Below are 13,208 nucleotides of genomic sequence, written 5' to 3' on the forward strand. Positions count from 1 at the left end.
GTAAGTAGTATGCTTCCATTTGCATTCAGACTCCATAGTTCTTTCTCCAGATGTGGGTAGCAATTTCCATCATGAGTCTTTTGGAGTTGTCTTAGATTCTTGCATTGCTGTGAGGAGCCAAGTCTATCAAAGTCAGTCATCACACAATGTGGCTATTACTGTGTACAATGTTCTCCTGGTTCTGCTCATTTCACTCAACATCAGTCCATACAAATCTTTCCAGGTTTTTCTGAAGCCTGACTGCTTATCATTTCTTATAGCACAATAGTATTCCATTACATTCATATGCCAGAACTTGTTCAGCCATTCCCCAATTGATGAGCATCCCCTGAATTTCTAATTCTTTGCCACCACAAGAAGAGCTGCTATAAATATTTTTGCACATGTGGGTCCTTTTCCTGTTTTTATGATCTCTTTGGGATAAAGACCTAGAAGCAGTGTTGTTGGGTCAAAGAGCATGCACAATTTTATAGCCCTTTGGCAATAGTTCCAAATTAGTCAACTGTCTTATGAAGAGACTGTCAAAGAGTAAGCCTTCCAGAAAAACACAATGAAACAAAAAGCCTAAAGGCTATAATTCAAAAAGTCACTCAGGAAAATTGCCCAGATATATTGGAAACAAAAAGCAAAAGTGAGATGAACAGAATCTATAGACAACTGAAAAGAGATACTTCAGATTTAACTCACTAAGAAACATCGTGATCAAACCAATGAACTCTTGTTTTAAGTAAAATATATTGTAGGTAACCAGAAGAAGGAGCATCATATAATAAGAAAAGGTCCAAATTACTCAAGACTATTCCCTATTTATGAGAAATAGAAGGAAATACTAAAACATGAAATTCTGAAAAGAACTCCAAAATAATACATTCTGCAAAGCTATGCTCAAACACCAGTGGAAAAAAAGATGGATTTTTTTAAAGGGAGGATTTCTTTCAAAATAAAGCAGAAGCAAACAGGGCATTTGATATGCACATTCAAATTTTTTTTTAAAGAAATAATAGATAAATAAATAATTACAGTTAGCAAGAAATGCATCACAGAGTATGTGGGGTGGAGAATAAGGGATAGGAAGATTGGAAAGGTAGGAGGGGACCAAGTTGTAAAGGACTTTAGAAGTCAAGTAGATAATTTTAAATTTGGTCATGGAGGTGATAGGGAGACAGTGGAGTTTATGAAATAGGGGAATGATGATGCTTGGATGTGCACTTTAGGAAGAACAATTTGACAGCTGGGTGAAGGTGTGAAGGCTAGACTGGAGCATCAGGGGAGATCCATTAAAAGGCTTCTGCAGTAGTCAGGGGTGAGGTGATAAGGTCCTGCACCAGGATGGTGGCAGTGTCAAGGAGAGAAGGGGTCTACACAGGAGATAGTGCAAAGGTAGACTTGCCAGCACTTGACAAACTGGATACAGAGGGTAGAGTCTGTGGAGAAGTTGGGAAGGTTTCATGAACTTGGACTGGAAAAAAAAAAGCCACATCTTTATTTTCACTCACCTCTCACTGAAATTTAGCATTTACTTCAATTATTTAAAAATATGATTTTGAGAAGGGGTTCATAGGTCATAGACTGACTCTTATGGGGGTCCATGACACACAAAAGAGTAAGAACTCCTGGACTAGGTAATTTCTGAAGTAACTTCCAGCTCTGCCATTCTGTGTTCTAAGGTTCCTTCCATCTGTGACATCCTGTGTTCTAAGGTCCCTTTCAGTTAAGATATTCTAGAGTCTTCATGCTCTGTAACTTATAAGACTCCATCTCTCAACACAGAGAGGGATGAATAGGGAAAAACAGCTAAATTAAGGAACAGTTCCTATCACTTTGCAATTAGAATTGTTGTTGTCCAAGTTTTACAGAACAAATCCTTTTACTAACAGGATTTGTTCTGTGAAGTTTGGATTCAGTCAAAGGGCTGCACTTGAGGACCTAGAGGGCCCACATGTGGCCTCGAGGCTGCAGGTTCCCCACCCCTGGTTTAGCACTTCAGAAGGCCAGCAGTGAGCCTGAAGGGGATGAGACTGATGTTGCATCTTCAGGCTCTTCTGCCAAGTGTCTCCTCTTTCTGAGGCCTCTCCACTCAAAAATATCCCCAGTGCCCTGATTGAGCTTATCCTGGAATTCCACCTAGGTCTTCATTTTCACCTCTTGAGAGCCTCAGTTTCCTCCTCTGTAAAATGAGGAAACTGGATTAGATGATCTCTAAGGTCCTGCACTGGGCAGCTAGGTGGATAGAATGGTGGGTCTGGAATCAAGAAGACTCCTCTTCCTGAATTCAAATCTGGCCTAAGACACTTACTAGCTGTGTGACCCTGGGCAAGTCACTTAATCCTGTTTGCCTTAGTTTCCTCATTGTAAAATGAGCTGGAGAAGAAAATGGCAAAACTACTCCAGTATATCTGCCAAGAAAACTCCAGCTGGTCTGACATGACTGCAAAGGACTGAACAACAAAAGGTCCCTCCCAACTCTGAATGCCTGATGCCCTGTGAATGATGATCCCTTTAGCACAAGGCTTTGAAGTGCTGGTGGCTGGAGGAAAGGGAAGTGTGGAAACTGGTCCCAAAGGCAGCACAGAGTAAATGTGGATTGATTGACTGGTTGATTGATTGGAAGCCTAAAAGAAGCCGGCTTAGGGGAAACAGAAGGCACAGCTTTCTAACAGTTAGATCTGCTCAAGTGAAATGGGCCACTTTGGCAGTGGTTCCCCTTTGCTAGAGGTCTTCAGGGAGAGGCTGGAAGCCCAGGTGTCAGGGATATCATAGAGAGGATTCATATCAAGGTGCTGCCAAGGTATCTTCCATCACTGAGAATCTCTGATTTATTGAGCGTTGTGAAAGGTCATCCCCTCCCCCACCAGTGAAAAGTGGGGTGCAATGGAAAGAATAGTGCATTTGGGGTCCTGGGATCTCTTCAAATCCCACCTAGCTACTATCTAGTTGTACGACTTCCAGCAACTGACTGAAATTCTTGGAGCCTCAATCTGCTGATTTGTAAAAATTGAATGGGTTCTGAGAATAAGTGAGGGATGGGCAACGGAGTGGGGTAGAACATTGTACACATTACCAGCCACCAACAGTTTGGTGTTTCATCACAGGGACAGAGGGCATCTACTTCATAACTCAGCAAAAGAGCCCCTCTGCAACACACCTGAAGAGTAGTTAGCATCCACCCTTTGTCAGAAGACCTCCAGGAAGGAGGAAACCAGGACCTCCCAGGGCATCCATTCACATTTTGGATAGCTCTAATTGGTTTTTTCCTTTGGTTTTGCTTGAACTGTTTTTCTTTGTTAGGAGAAAGGCTCAATAGGTGGGTAGAGGAGGAGGGAGGATATCAGGAAATTGCTACTTTGTTTAAAAAACAAAAACAAAAGGAATCAATGAAACTTAACAAAAAGAGAAAGGATTGGGTTACCAGCCCTACCGGCTCTAAATTCTAAGATCCTGGAAGGAACCAAGAGAGAGGAGGGTGAGAGATGATTAGCTAGCTTTTTCCACAGAGACCCTTTGTTTGACTCTGTGTCAATCAACACATTCTTATGAAGTGCCAACCAGACAGCAGGCACTGTGCTAAGTGCTGGGGGCGCAAAGAAAGGCAAACAAAAACAAAACAATCAAAGGCCTCAGGGTCTAATGGGGGAGACAACATGCAAACCACTATGTACAAATAAGCCACATACAAGATAAATTGAAGATAATCTTAAAGCAAAGGCACTAGAATTAACGGAGATATGGAAAGGCTTCATGGAGAAGGTGTAATTTAAGCTAGGACTTAGAATACAGAAGGCGGAGGTGGAGATGAGGAGGAAGAGAATTCCAGGCATGGGGGACTTCCAGTTGAAAATGCACAGATGAGATGGTTATTTTGTGAAGAGCTTTAAAAGCCGTACAGAGAGGGTAGCAAGGGGTGCAGTGGGTACAGTACCGGTGCTTGAGTCAGAAAGACCTGAGTTCAAATCCAGCTTCAGACATTTACTAGGAATGTGACCCTGGGCAAGTCACTCAACCCCTATTGCCTAAAAAAGACAAAAATCAAAGAGGGCTTTATAGTTGATCATGGAGGTGATAGAGTTGCAATGGAGTTTACTGAATAGGGAAGTGACATGGTTAGATATGTATTTTGGGAAATCAATCTGACACCTGAGTGGAGGATGGGGCAGAGACCTGAATCAGGGAAACCAACCAGGAGACTACTGCAATATTCCAGGAGGGAAGTGATGAGGGTCTGCACCAGGGTGGTGGCCATATCAGATGAGAGAAAGGGGTCTATAGAAGGAATGTTTTGAAGGTAGAAATGACAGGATTTAGGAACTGGCTGGGTATAGTGGTGAAAGAGCATGAGGGAGGGTGACATCTAGGTAGCAGGCCTAGGGGGAACTGAGAGGGTAGTACTGCCCTTAACAGTAATAGAGAAGTTAGAAGGAGGGGAGGGAGGGGGAAGATGAGTTCATTCTTGGACATGTTTGTTGAGTTGTCTACTGGACATCTAATTTGAGATGTCCAAAAGGAAGTTGAAGTTGTGAGACTGGAGGTCAGGAGAGAGGTTAGGGCTAGACTAATAGATGTGAGAATCGTCTGTATAGAAATGTTAATTGAATCCAAGGAAGTTGATGAGATCACTAAGTGAATTAGTATGCACAGGTTCCCAAAGTGGGCGATACTGCCCCCTGGCAGGTGCTGGAAGGATGGGGAGGCGATAGCAACCTCAGGTGCAATTGGGGGACATTCAGTAAAAATAAGGGGGCAGTGGAAGCATAAGGAAAGATGAGAAGAAAATTTTGAAAAACCATTTGTACATGTTTCATCTGTTGTGTAACAGAGTTAAAGTCATAGTAATTACATTATTTTCCAAACAAACACACAAAATGCAAATTATAACCCATCGGTGGCCAAGTCCACTGACAGGCCTTAACAAGCAAAGGTCGGCAGGTGAGCATGTTGCATATTGTCAGAAAGTCCAGTGTGCATCGGCAGGAACATGTGCATGTAATGACTTGTTTACAAGATGATACTATATGGCAGACCTGCACGACCTGTGGCCTTTGGTGGACTGCAAGTTACGCAGGCCCACTAGGCAGTTACATGATGCAATATTGCATCATCGAAATTTCAATGCAGGAAAAATCCCATAAATTTACAATAAATTATTAAATTTGAGATGCATCATTTTTTAAAAATATTTTATATTTTTTGAAATAATGCAAATTTAAAAAAAACCTGTTAATGACTTAAAGAAAGTCGATTTCCAGGGGGGTGCTAAGTAATTTTTTTTTAAAAAAGGGGATGGTAGACCAAATAAGTTTGGGAACCTAAAGAGGGGGTACCCAGGGTTAGTGGGTATGATCTGGACGAAGATGATGAAAAGCAAATGGGGAAGACAGAAGAGGGCTGGGGTGAAGCCAAGATGGCAGAACATGGGCAGTAACCCAGCTGAACTCTCCCAACATTCCCCTCCAAACAACTTTAAAATAACTCCTGAAATAAAATTTTGGAGCAGCAGAGCCAACTAAAGGTCGGAGTGAAATGTTTTTCCAGCAAAAGACAGCTTAGGGGGTGTGCGGAGCACCCCAGCAGGCCCTGGCTCTCTGCCTTTGCCTCCTCCCTGGTGCTGGAACTCCCCTTCTCTGAAGTCCCCTCCCCAGTGGGGCCTGGACCTCCAGGGCAGTGCAGTCATGGCAACACTGTCAGGAGGGAGCCCAGCTGACAGACCTGGCCTGGCTTGGCCTTCCCTGCTTCCCCACTCTTCTCCAAGCCTCTCCATACAGATTTCAACACTAAACTCCTACAATGTCCCTGAAACCAATAATAGTGGATTTTGATGCAATATGGAACAAACTCTTAAAGGCAATCATATTGGATTATGTTGAAAGAACTACTTGGAACAATTGCTTTTCAGACATTTATGCTTTTTGTGTGGCTTATCCTGAACCTCTTAGTGAAAGACTTCACACAGAATCTACAATTTTTTTTTAAATCATATATGCCATTTGCACAAGAGAGTTCTGGAGTTTGAAGAATAAATATTGGTCATGTATCATAGGTATTGGGAAGAATATAACAAGGGGGCAGACTATACAGACTGTTTATACAAGTACCTCAACACACAATTTATTAAGAAGAATAGATTGGCAGAAGCTGACTTTCAGCATGCTTATGGTAATGTAGAAATGAATGAATCACTTATGGAAATAGGAGAGCTAGCATTAGATATGTGGAGAAAGTTGATGATTGAGCCACATTGGGCAATCTTTATACAAATGCTCCTTCAAGAAATAAAAAATGAGCGCTGTGGGGAAGAACGAAATCAAAGAGTAATCCATGGGTTTGGTTATTAACTCCTTTGTTCATGTTGAACAGTGTAAGAAAAAAAATTCCCTTTAAAGTCTTATCAGGAAATTCTTGAGTTATCTTTTCTGCCTGAAACAGGGGAGTATTAGAAACAAGAGGCTTCAAATTTATCACAAGAATCAAACTGTTCACAATATATGGAAAATGTCTTAGGTAGATTAGAAGATGAAGAAATGTAACGTAGAAAACATTTATATCCAAGTCCTTAGAGTAAAGTGATTCACGAATGTCAGCAGTGAATGGTGGTAGACCACTTACAGTTCCTACATGCAGAATGTCACAATATTATCCAACAAGAGAAAAGAAGGGACATGGCAAATATGTACACTTTTCTTCATGCTGCGTTGAGTGGTTTACCTCATATGATTCAAGAACTACAGAATCATACTCATTATGAGGGTCTAAGAGCAATGGGTAATCTTTCTCAGGAAAATATTGCCAACTCAATCTATAGAATCAGTTTTGGAGGTGTGTGGTAAATTTGCCCAACTTATCAACATTGTTTTGAATGGTGATCAACACTTCATGAATGCTCGTGATGAGGCTCTGACATCCGGAGTAAACAATAAAGAACCCAAGTCTATTTGCAAAGCACCTGAGCTACTGACCAACTTCTATGACAACTTGTCAAAAAAAAAAAAGAAATGACTGAAAATGAAATGAAAGACAAGCATACTTACAACTTCACTACTGTTTTCAAATATATTGACAATAATGATGTTTTTAAAAGTTTTATGGCAGAATGTTGGCCAAACATTTCATTCATGGCCTATGTGTGTCTATGGATTCTGAAGAAGCCTTGATCAATAAATTAAAGCAAGCCTGTGGATATGAGTTTACAAGCAAACTCCATCGAATGTATGCAGACATGAATGTCAGTGCTGATCTCAACAACAAATTCAACAGTTTTATAAAAAATCAGGACACTGCAATCAATTTGGGAATTAGTTTTCAAATCTATGTCCTACAGGCTACTCAGGCTTCTTCTTCAACATTTGCCATCCCTCAGGAACTGGAAAAAAGTGTACAGATGTTTGAATTAGTTTATAGTCAGCATTTCAGGGGAGGGAAGCTTACATGGTTATATTATTTTTGTACGGGTGAAGTTAAAATAAATTATTTGTCTAAACCCTGTGCGGCCATGGTGACAATATACCACATGACAGTATTACTTGCTTTTTTAATTTTCAAAATTTTTAAAAATTTATTTATTTTCAGTTTTCAACATTCTCTTCTATAAGATTTTGAATTCTAAATTTTCCCCCCTCCCAAGACTTGTTTGTAATAATAATGAAGCCATCCGTTTCAAAGAGCCACATGACATCACATAGATGAATGAAAAGGAATTGACAAAAACTATCAAATCATTACTTGAAGTGAAAATGATTAACCATGATTCAGAAAAGGAAGACATAGATGCAGACTCTACTTTTTTATTAAATATGAACTTCAGCAGCAAAAGAACAACATTTAAAATTACCACATCGATGCAAAAAGACCCGCGCAGGGAATGGAGCATACCAGAAGTGCTGTAGATAAAGGCAAGAAAATGTACCTCTAAGCTGCTATCGTCCTCCCCATGAAAGCTGGAAAAGTGTTGCTGCATAAATGCTCTTATTCAGGAGGTCATCACTCAGTCAAGAGCTTGGCTTAACCCAAGCATTAGCATGATTGAGAAGTGCATTGGCATTCTGATAGACAAACGGCACGTTGCAAGAAGCCAGTCATCAGCAGATTGAATCCAGCTATGTGGTGCCATGATGCCAGCTGCCCTGCAGGCGCACTTGCAGAAGATCCTAACTGTCACTAGTTGGTGTGTTCCTGTGGGAAGAAGCAGGCTTGTGCCTCCATAGTTGGCCACATGGCAGCCCTTGTTTTTCAGCTGTTTACATCACCATTGCCACATCGCGAGCTGAGCCTCAATGAAAATGCCTATAGATATTTCAAGTTCATGTTATTATGACATTTCTTAAAACTTTACTAAATGAATGGGTGAAGTATTGCTGAAATGTGGAAATTTGGTTGGGCAGCATGCTTTTCCCCCCCTCACATTTGTAGTTGATGTATTGGGTTTTTTTTTTAATGTATCTTAAAGAATATAAAGTAAAAACCAAAATACTATAATATGGCAGATAACCTAATAACTGCATCTACACTGAAATGACCTGTGATCAGGGCCCCTGCTCCTTTGTGACCAACCACAAGCATTCCTCTTAACCCTGGAACTTTGACCCAGAATTGTGTATGAGAAATAGAGTTGCCAATCAGTGCCTGCTGTTCCCAGTGCCCGCAAAGGGTCCCTTGGAATTTATTTCTTTTTTTGGGGGGGGGGCTAGGCAATGGGGTTAAGTGACTTGCCGAGGGTCACACAGCTAGTGTCAAGTATCTGAGGCGGGATTTAAACTCAGGTCCTCCTGACTCCAGGGCCGGTGCTCTATCCACTGTGCCACTTAGCTGTCCCCCTGGAATTTATTTCTGACTAGTTGTCTTACCCCCTTACTGTCTCTGGGTTGAGAGGCCCTGAAGCTGTTGTCATAGCCACCACCGCCACTGTTGCAGCAGTCTCTAAGGCCCACTGCTGGTGCTGGTGCTGGTGCTGGTGCTGGTGCTGCTATTGGTGGTGCTGCCGCTGTCAAGTTCCCTCACAGTTCCATTCCAGGGCCAAGAAGAGTCCTAGTGCTTGTAGCTTCAGGAAAGCAGGGGTCCTTCTTGGGTAGAGACCAGAGCACAGACCAGGAGAACAGTGACCTCACCTTTCCTCACATCACACTGAAAACTTGCAGACCCCCAGGACTAGCTCTGAAACCGGTAGTGCAGAAAAACCTGAAGCTTGGAACAGTGCTTTCCCCCCACCCCCACCCCTAGGAGAGCAGAGCCCAACTTTAACATCAAGTTCAAAGTCAAAAAATATGCTGGAAAAATGAGCAAACAACAAAAAAAGAACTTGACCATCAAAAGCTACTATGGTGGCAGGGAAGACCAAGACATAAGCTCAGAAGAAAACAATAAGAAAACAGCTACAAACAAAACCTTAAAGGAAAAATGCTGACCCAACGAGAAATTCCTGGAAGCACTGAAGAAAAAGATGAGTGGTAGAGGAAAAATTGGAGAAAGAAATGAGAGTGATGCAGAAAATTATGGAAAAAAAAGAATTAACAACTCGGTAAAAGAGGCACACACAAAAAATTGAAGAAAATAACATCATAAAAAACAGAATTGACTTAATGGCGAAAAAGGCACAAAAACTCACTGAAGAAAAAAGTCCTTAAAAAGCAGAATTGGTCAAATGGGAAAAGAGATACAAAATCTCACTGAAGAAAAGGACTCCTTAAAAATTAGAATTGGGCAAATGGAAGCTAATGACTTCATGAGACATCAAGAAACAATAAAACAAAGTCAAAAGAATTTAAAAATAGAAGAAAATGTGAAAAATCTCCTTTGAAAAACAACTGATCCAGAAAATAGATCAAGGAGAGAGAATAATGGGGAAAAAAGAACCTAGACATCATATTTCAAGAAATTATAAAGGATAACTGCTCCCAATATCTTGGATTCAGAGGGTTAAAATAGAAACTGAAAGAATTCACAGACCACCTCATGAAAAAGATCTCAAGATGAAAACTCCAAGGAATATTATAGCCAAATTCCAGGTCCAGGAAAAATTATTGCAAACAGCCAGAAAGAAACAATTCAAATATCATGGAGCCATAATCAGAATGATACAAGATTTAGCATCTTCCACATTAAAGGAGCAAAGAGCTTGGGATATGATGTTCTGGAAGGCAAAGGAGCTAGGATTATAACCAAATAACGTACCCAGAAAAATTGAGTATTTTCCTTCACGGTGGAAAGGGATATTTAATGAAATAGAAGACTTTCAAGCATTTCTTATGAAAAAAACCAGAGCTGAATAGAAAATCTGACATTCCAACACAAGACTCAAGAGGAACATAAAAAGGCAAACATGAAAGAGTAATCATAAGAGACTCAATAAAATGAAATTATTTACAATCCTATATGGAAGATGATGTGTCTAACTCCTAAGAATTTTATCATTATTGGATCAATTACAAAAAGTCTACATAGCCAGAAGACATCAGTATGAATCTATTATTCAAAAAAAGAAAATGAAGACATGTGAAAGGCTTGGTTACTCTGATCAATGTAATGATCCAAGACAATTCCAAATGACTCATGATGAAAAAAATGCGGTCTCCAGACAGAGAACTAATCAACTCTGAGTGTAATTTGTAGTATAATTTTCTCTCTCTTTTTTGTTTTTGCTTTTTTTTTGGTGATATGGCTAATATGGAAATATTTTGTATGATTTCACATGTAGAAATTAATTTATATCATTTTGTTTGTCTTCTCAATGGGTGAGGAAGGGAGGAGGAAGGGAGAGAATTTGGAACTCAAAACTTTATTTTATTTTATTTTATCTTTGGAACTCAAAATTTTAAAAAGAAAAGAATGCCCAAAAAAATACATTAAAAAAAAGAATGAGAAAGGAGAAAAAAAAAGAAAGAAGGAAGGAAGGCCCCTGGCAACTGTGTAGAAGTGAATCAACCTAAAATTAAATGTCTCCAGGGGTAGCCCAGCCCCTATATAGGGCAAGCTAGATTTCTACACCTAACTGAGTATATTATTTCCTCCTTGAGCCAAATCTATTGAGATAATCAAACCAATCAAACAATGCTCATCTCCCTCCCTTCTTTCCCTCTACTGTAATAGGTTTCTGTGCCTTTTCCTGTAATGTAATTTACCCTTGTCTGCCTCCTCTTCTCTTCTCCCAGTACAATCCCTTAATTAGATTCAATTAATCCACGTACTTAGATCCATTTAACCCACTTAGATTTTTTTTATCGTTACATCAAAGTCAACTTATACCCACTCACTTTATCTATGTATACCCCTTTAAAATGGTGTAATAACAATACAATTCTCAAGAGTTACAAGTGTCATCTTCCCTTGTAGGGATATAAACACTTTGCTTTTATTAATAACATGTTTTTTTTTCTGTCCTGTTTACCTTTTTATGTCTTGATCAAATTTTCTGTTGAGCTCTGGTCTTTTTATCAGAAAGGTTTGGAAGTCCCTTATTTGGTTGAATGTCCACCTCCTTCCCTGAAATATTATGCTCATTTTCACTGGGTAGTTGATGTTTGGTTGTAAATCAAGCTCCCTTGCTTTACGGAATATTGTATTCCGTGCTCTACAGTCTTTTAATGTAGAAGCTACAAGGTCCTGTGTAATCCTGACTGTGGTTCCATGATATTTAAATTGTTTCTTTCTGGCTGTTTGCAGTATTTTGTCTTTGACCTGGTAATTTTGGAATTCGGCTACTATATTCCTTGGCATTTTCAATTTGGGATCTTATTTAAAGAGGTGGAGTCTTTCTATGGCTTCCATATCATTCTCAGCTCTGAGTTTCTAAGTTCTAAATCAATAAGCTCAGATAGTCTATGTTTTAATATACTTTCTAGCTATAACATGCTACATTTCCTAATCAAAGTCGTCTCCCAGCTATGACACATTCCACTCAGCTTCCAAAGTGATGTTTCTGTCACTCCCCTGTGACATGTTGAGTTGCAGGAGCTCCCTATTTCCTCCAGGGTTAAAAAACAAAACAAACAAAAACCAAAACAAAATGCTCTGCTTGGCATTTAAAGCTTTCTTCATAACCTGGCTACCCTTCTTCCCTTTCCAGTCTGATCACACTTGACTCTACTCCATGCACTCTCTGTACATAGAAAATATGGCAATAAATGTCAGCTGGGAGGGTCTTTGGAACTCATATAGTCTAACCCCATCACTCAACAGGGGAGAAAATTATATTGCCGTCTTATTATTCCTTGACTACCACACTCATCTCTAGACTCCATGCCTTTGCCCTGGCTGCCCCCTATGCCTGGAATACTCTCTCTTCTCACCTCTATCTCTTAGCTTCCTTCAAGACCCAGAAGGTCTTTTCCAGGCATGCTCTCCCCTCTCTCCTCCCCTTATGGAATCATTAGCCTGAACCTAGTGACCATCAGGCACTTGGGAACACATGTGTAGTAGCCATAACCTCAGGGTTGAGCCCAGCCTGGGGAAATGAAAATTCCCTTTCACTCACACAAGGTGGTGTTCTCTTTCTAGATGGAATCTCCCTTTTCTTGGAACACCTCATCAAGGCCAAACCCCTGTTCTCTACCTCACCTTCTTCTTCAGGTGGCCCCTTTTGTTTACATCCTTCCCCCACACCCTTCCCTCTAAGATTACTTTCTATTGAGAGACATTATTGTTTCTCTCTTGTATTTATTTAATGTCTAGTTATTGTATTAGGACCAAGGTTTTCCCCCTTTTCTACTTCCCCATTCGGAAAGTACCCCTTGTAGCTTACTCAGATCTACTCAAAAGATAAAGTTAAGTGAATTTATGGATTCCAGACCTTTGTGTTTTGCTCAGACTGGCCTGGATAAATGTGGATTCTGATTCTCCCTTTTGTCAGACCAGTGATACAGATACAGATAATTCTCTTTGACAAAAACTGAGTGGCCAAAGTTACATATCCCAGACCCTCATTAGAATAGGTCTGCCTCTCATTATAATATTCATTCTCTCCTTGTTAAGCAATCAGAATTGATTTCAGCCCTCAGGAACACCCACTCTTCCAAGGGCATATAAAAAGGTTGAGTGGGTTTCGTGATTTGTCTTTAGTCTAAGAGAGATGGCCAAATGAACATGTATGTTAGCATTATTAATAAAATGATTAATTATCCAGAAACTATGTCTCTGTCGAACTTTCTATATGTCACGCTGTCTACTCTGTGTATATCTTCTTTGTCTATCATAGTTTGCATGTTATCTTCTCCAACAGAATGTAT

The 13,208-nt window shown here is 40.1% G+C and overlaps 1 pseudogene; it reads left to right on the plus strand.

Moving 5' to 3' along the window:
- Positions 1-5,240: 5,240 nt before the first annotated feature.
- LOC110210752 (cullin-2-like) lies at positions 5,241-12,164 on the plus strand (annotated as a pseudogene).
- The last annotated feature ends 1,044 nt before the right edge of the window (positions 12,165-13,208 follow it).

Source organism: Phascolarctos cinereus, unplaced genomic scaffold, assembly GCF_003287225.1.
Source record: "Phascolarctos cinereus isolate Bilbo 61053 unplaced genomic scaffold, phaCin_HiC Scaffold_726;HRSCAF=1367, whole genome shotgun sequence".
NCBI lineage: Eukaryota > Metazoa > Chordata > Mammalia > Diprotodontia > Phascolarctidae > Phascolarctos > Phascolarctos cinereus.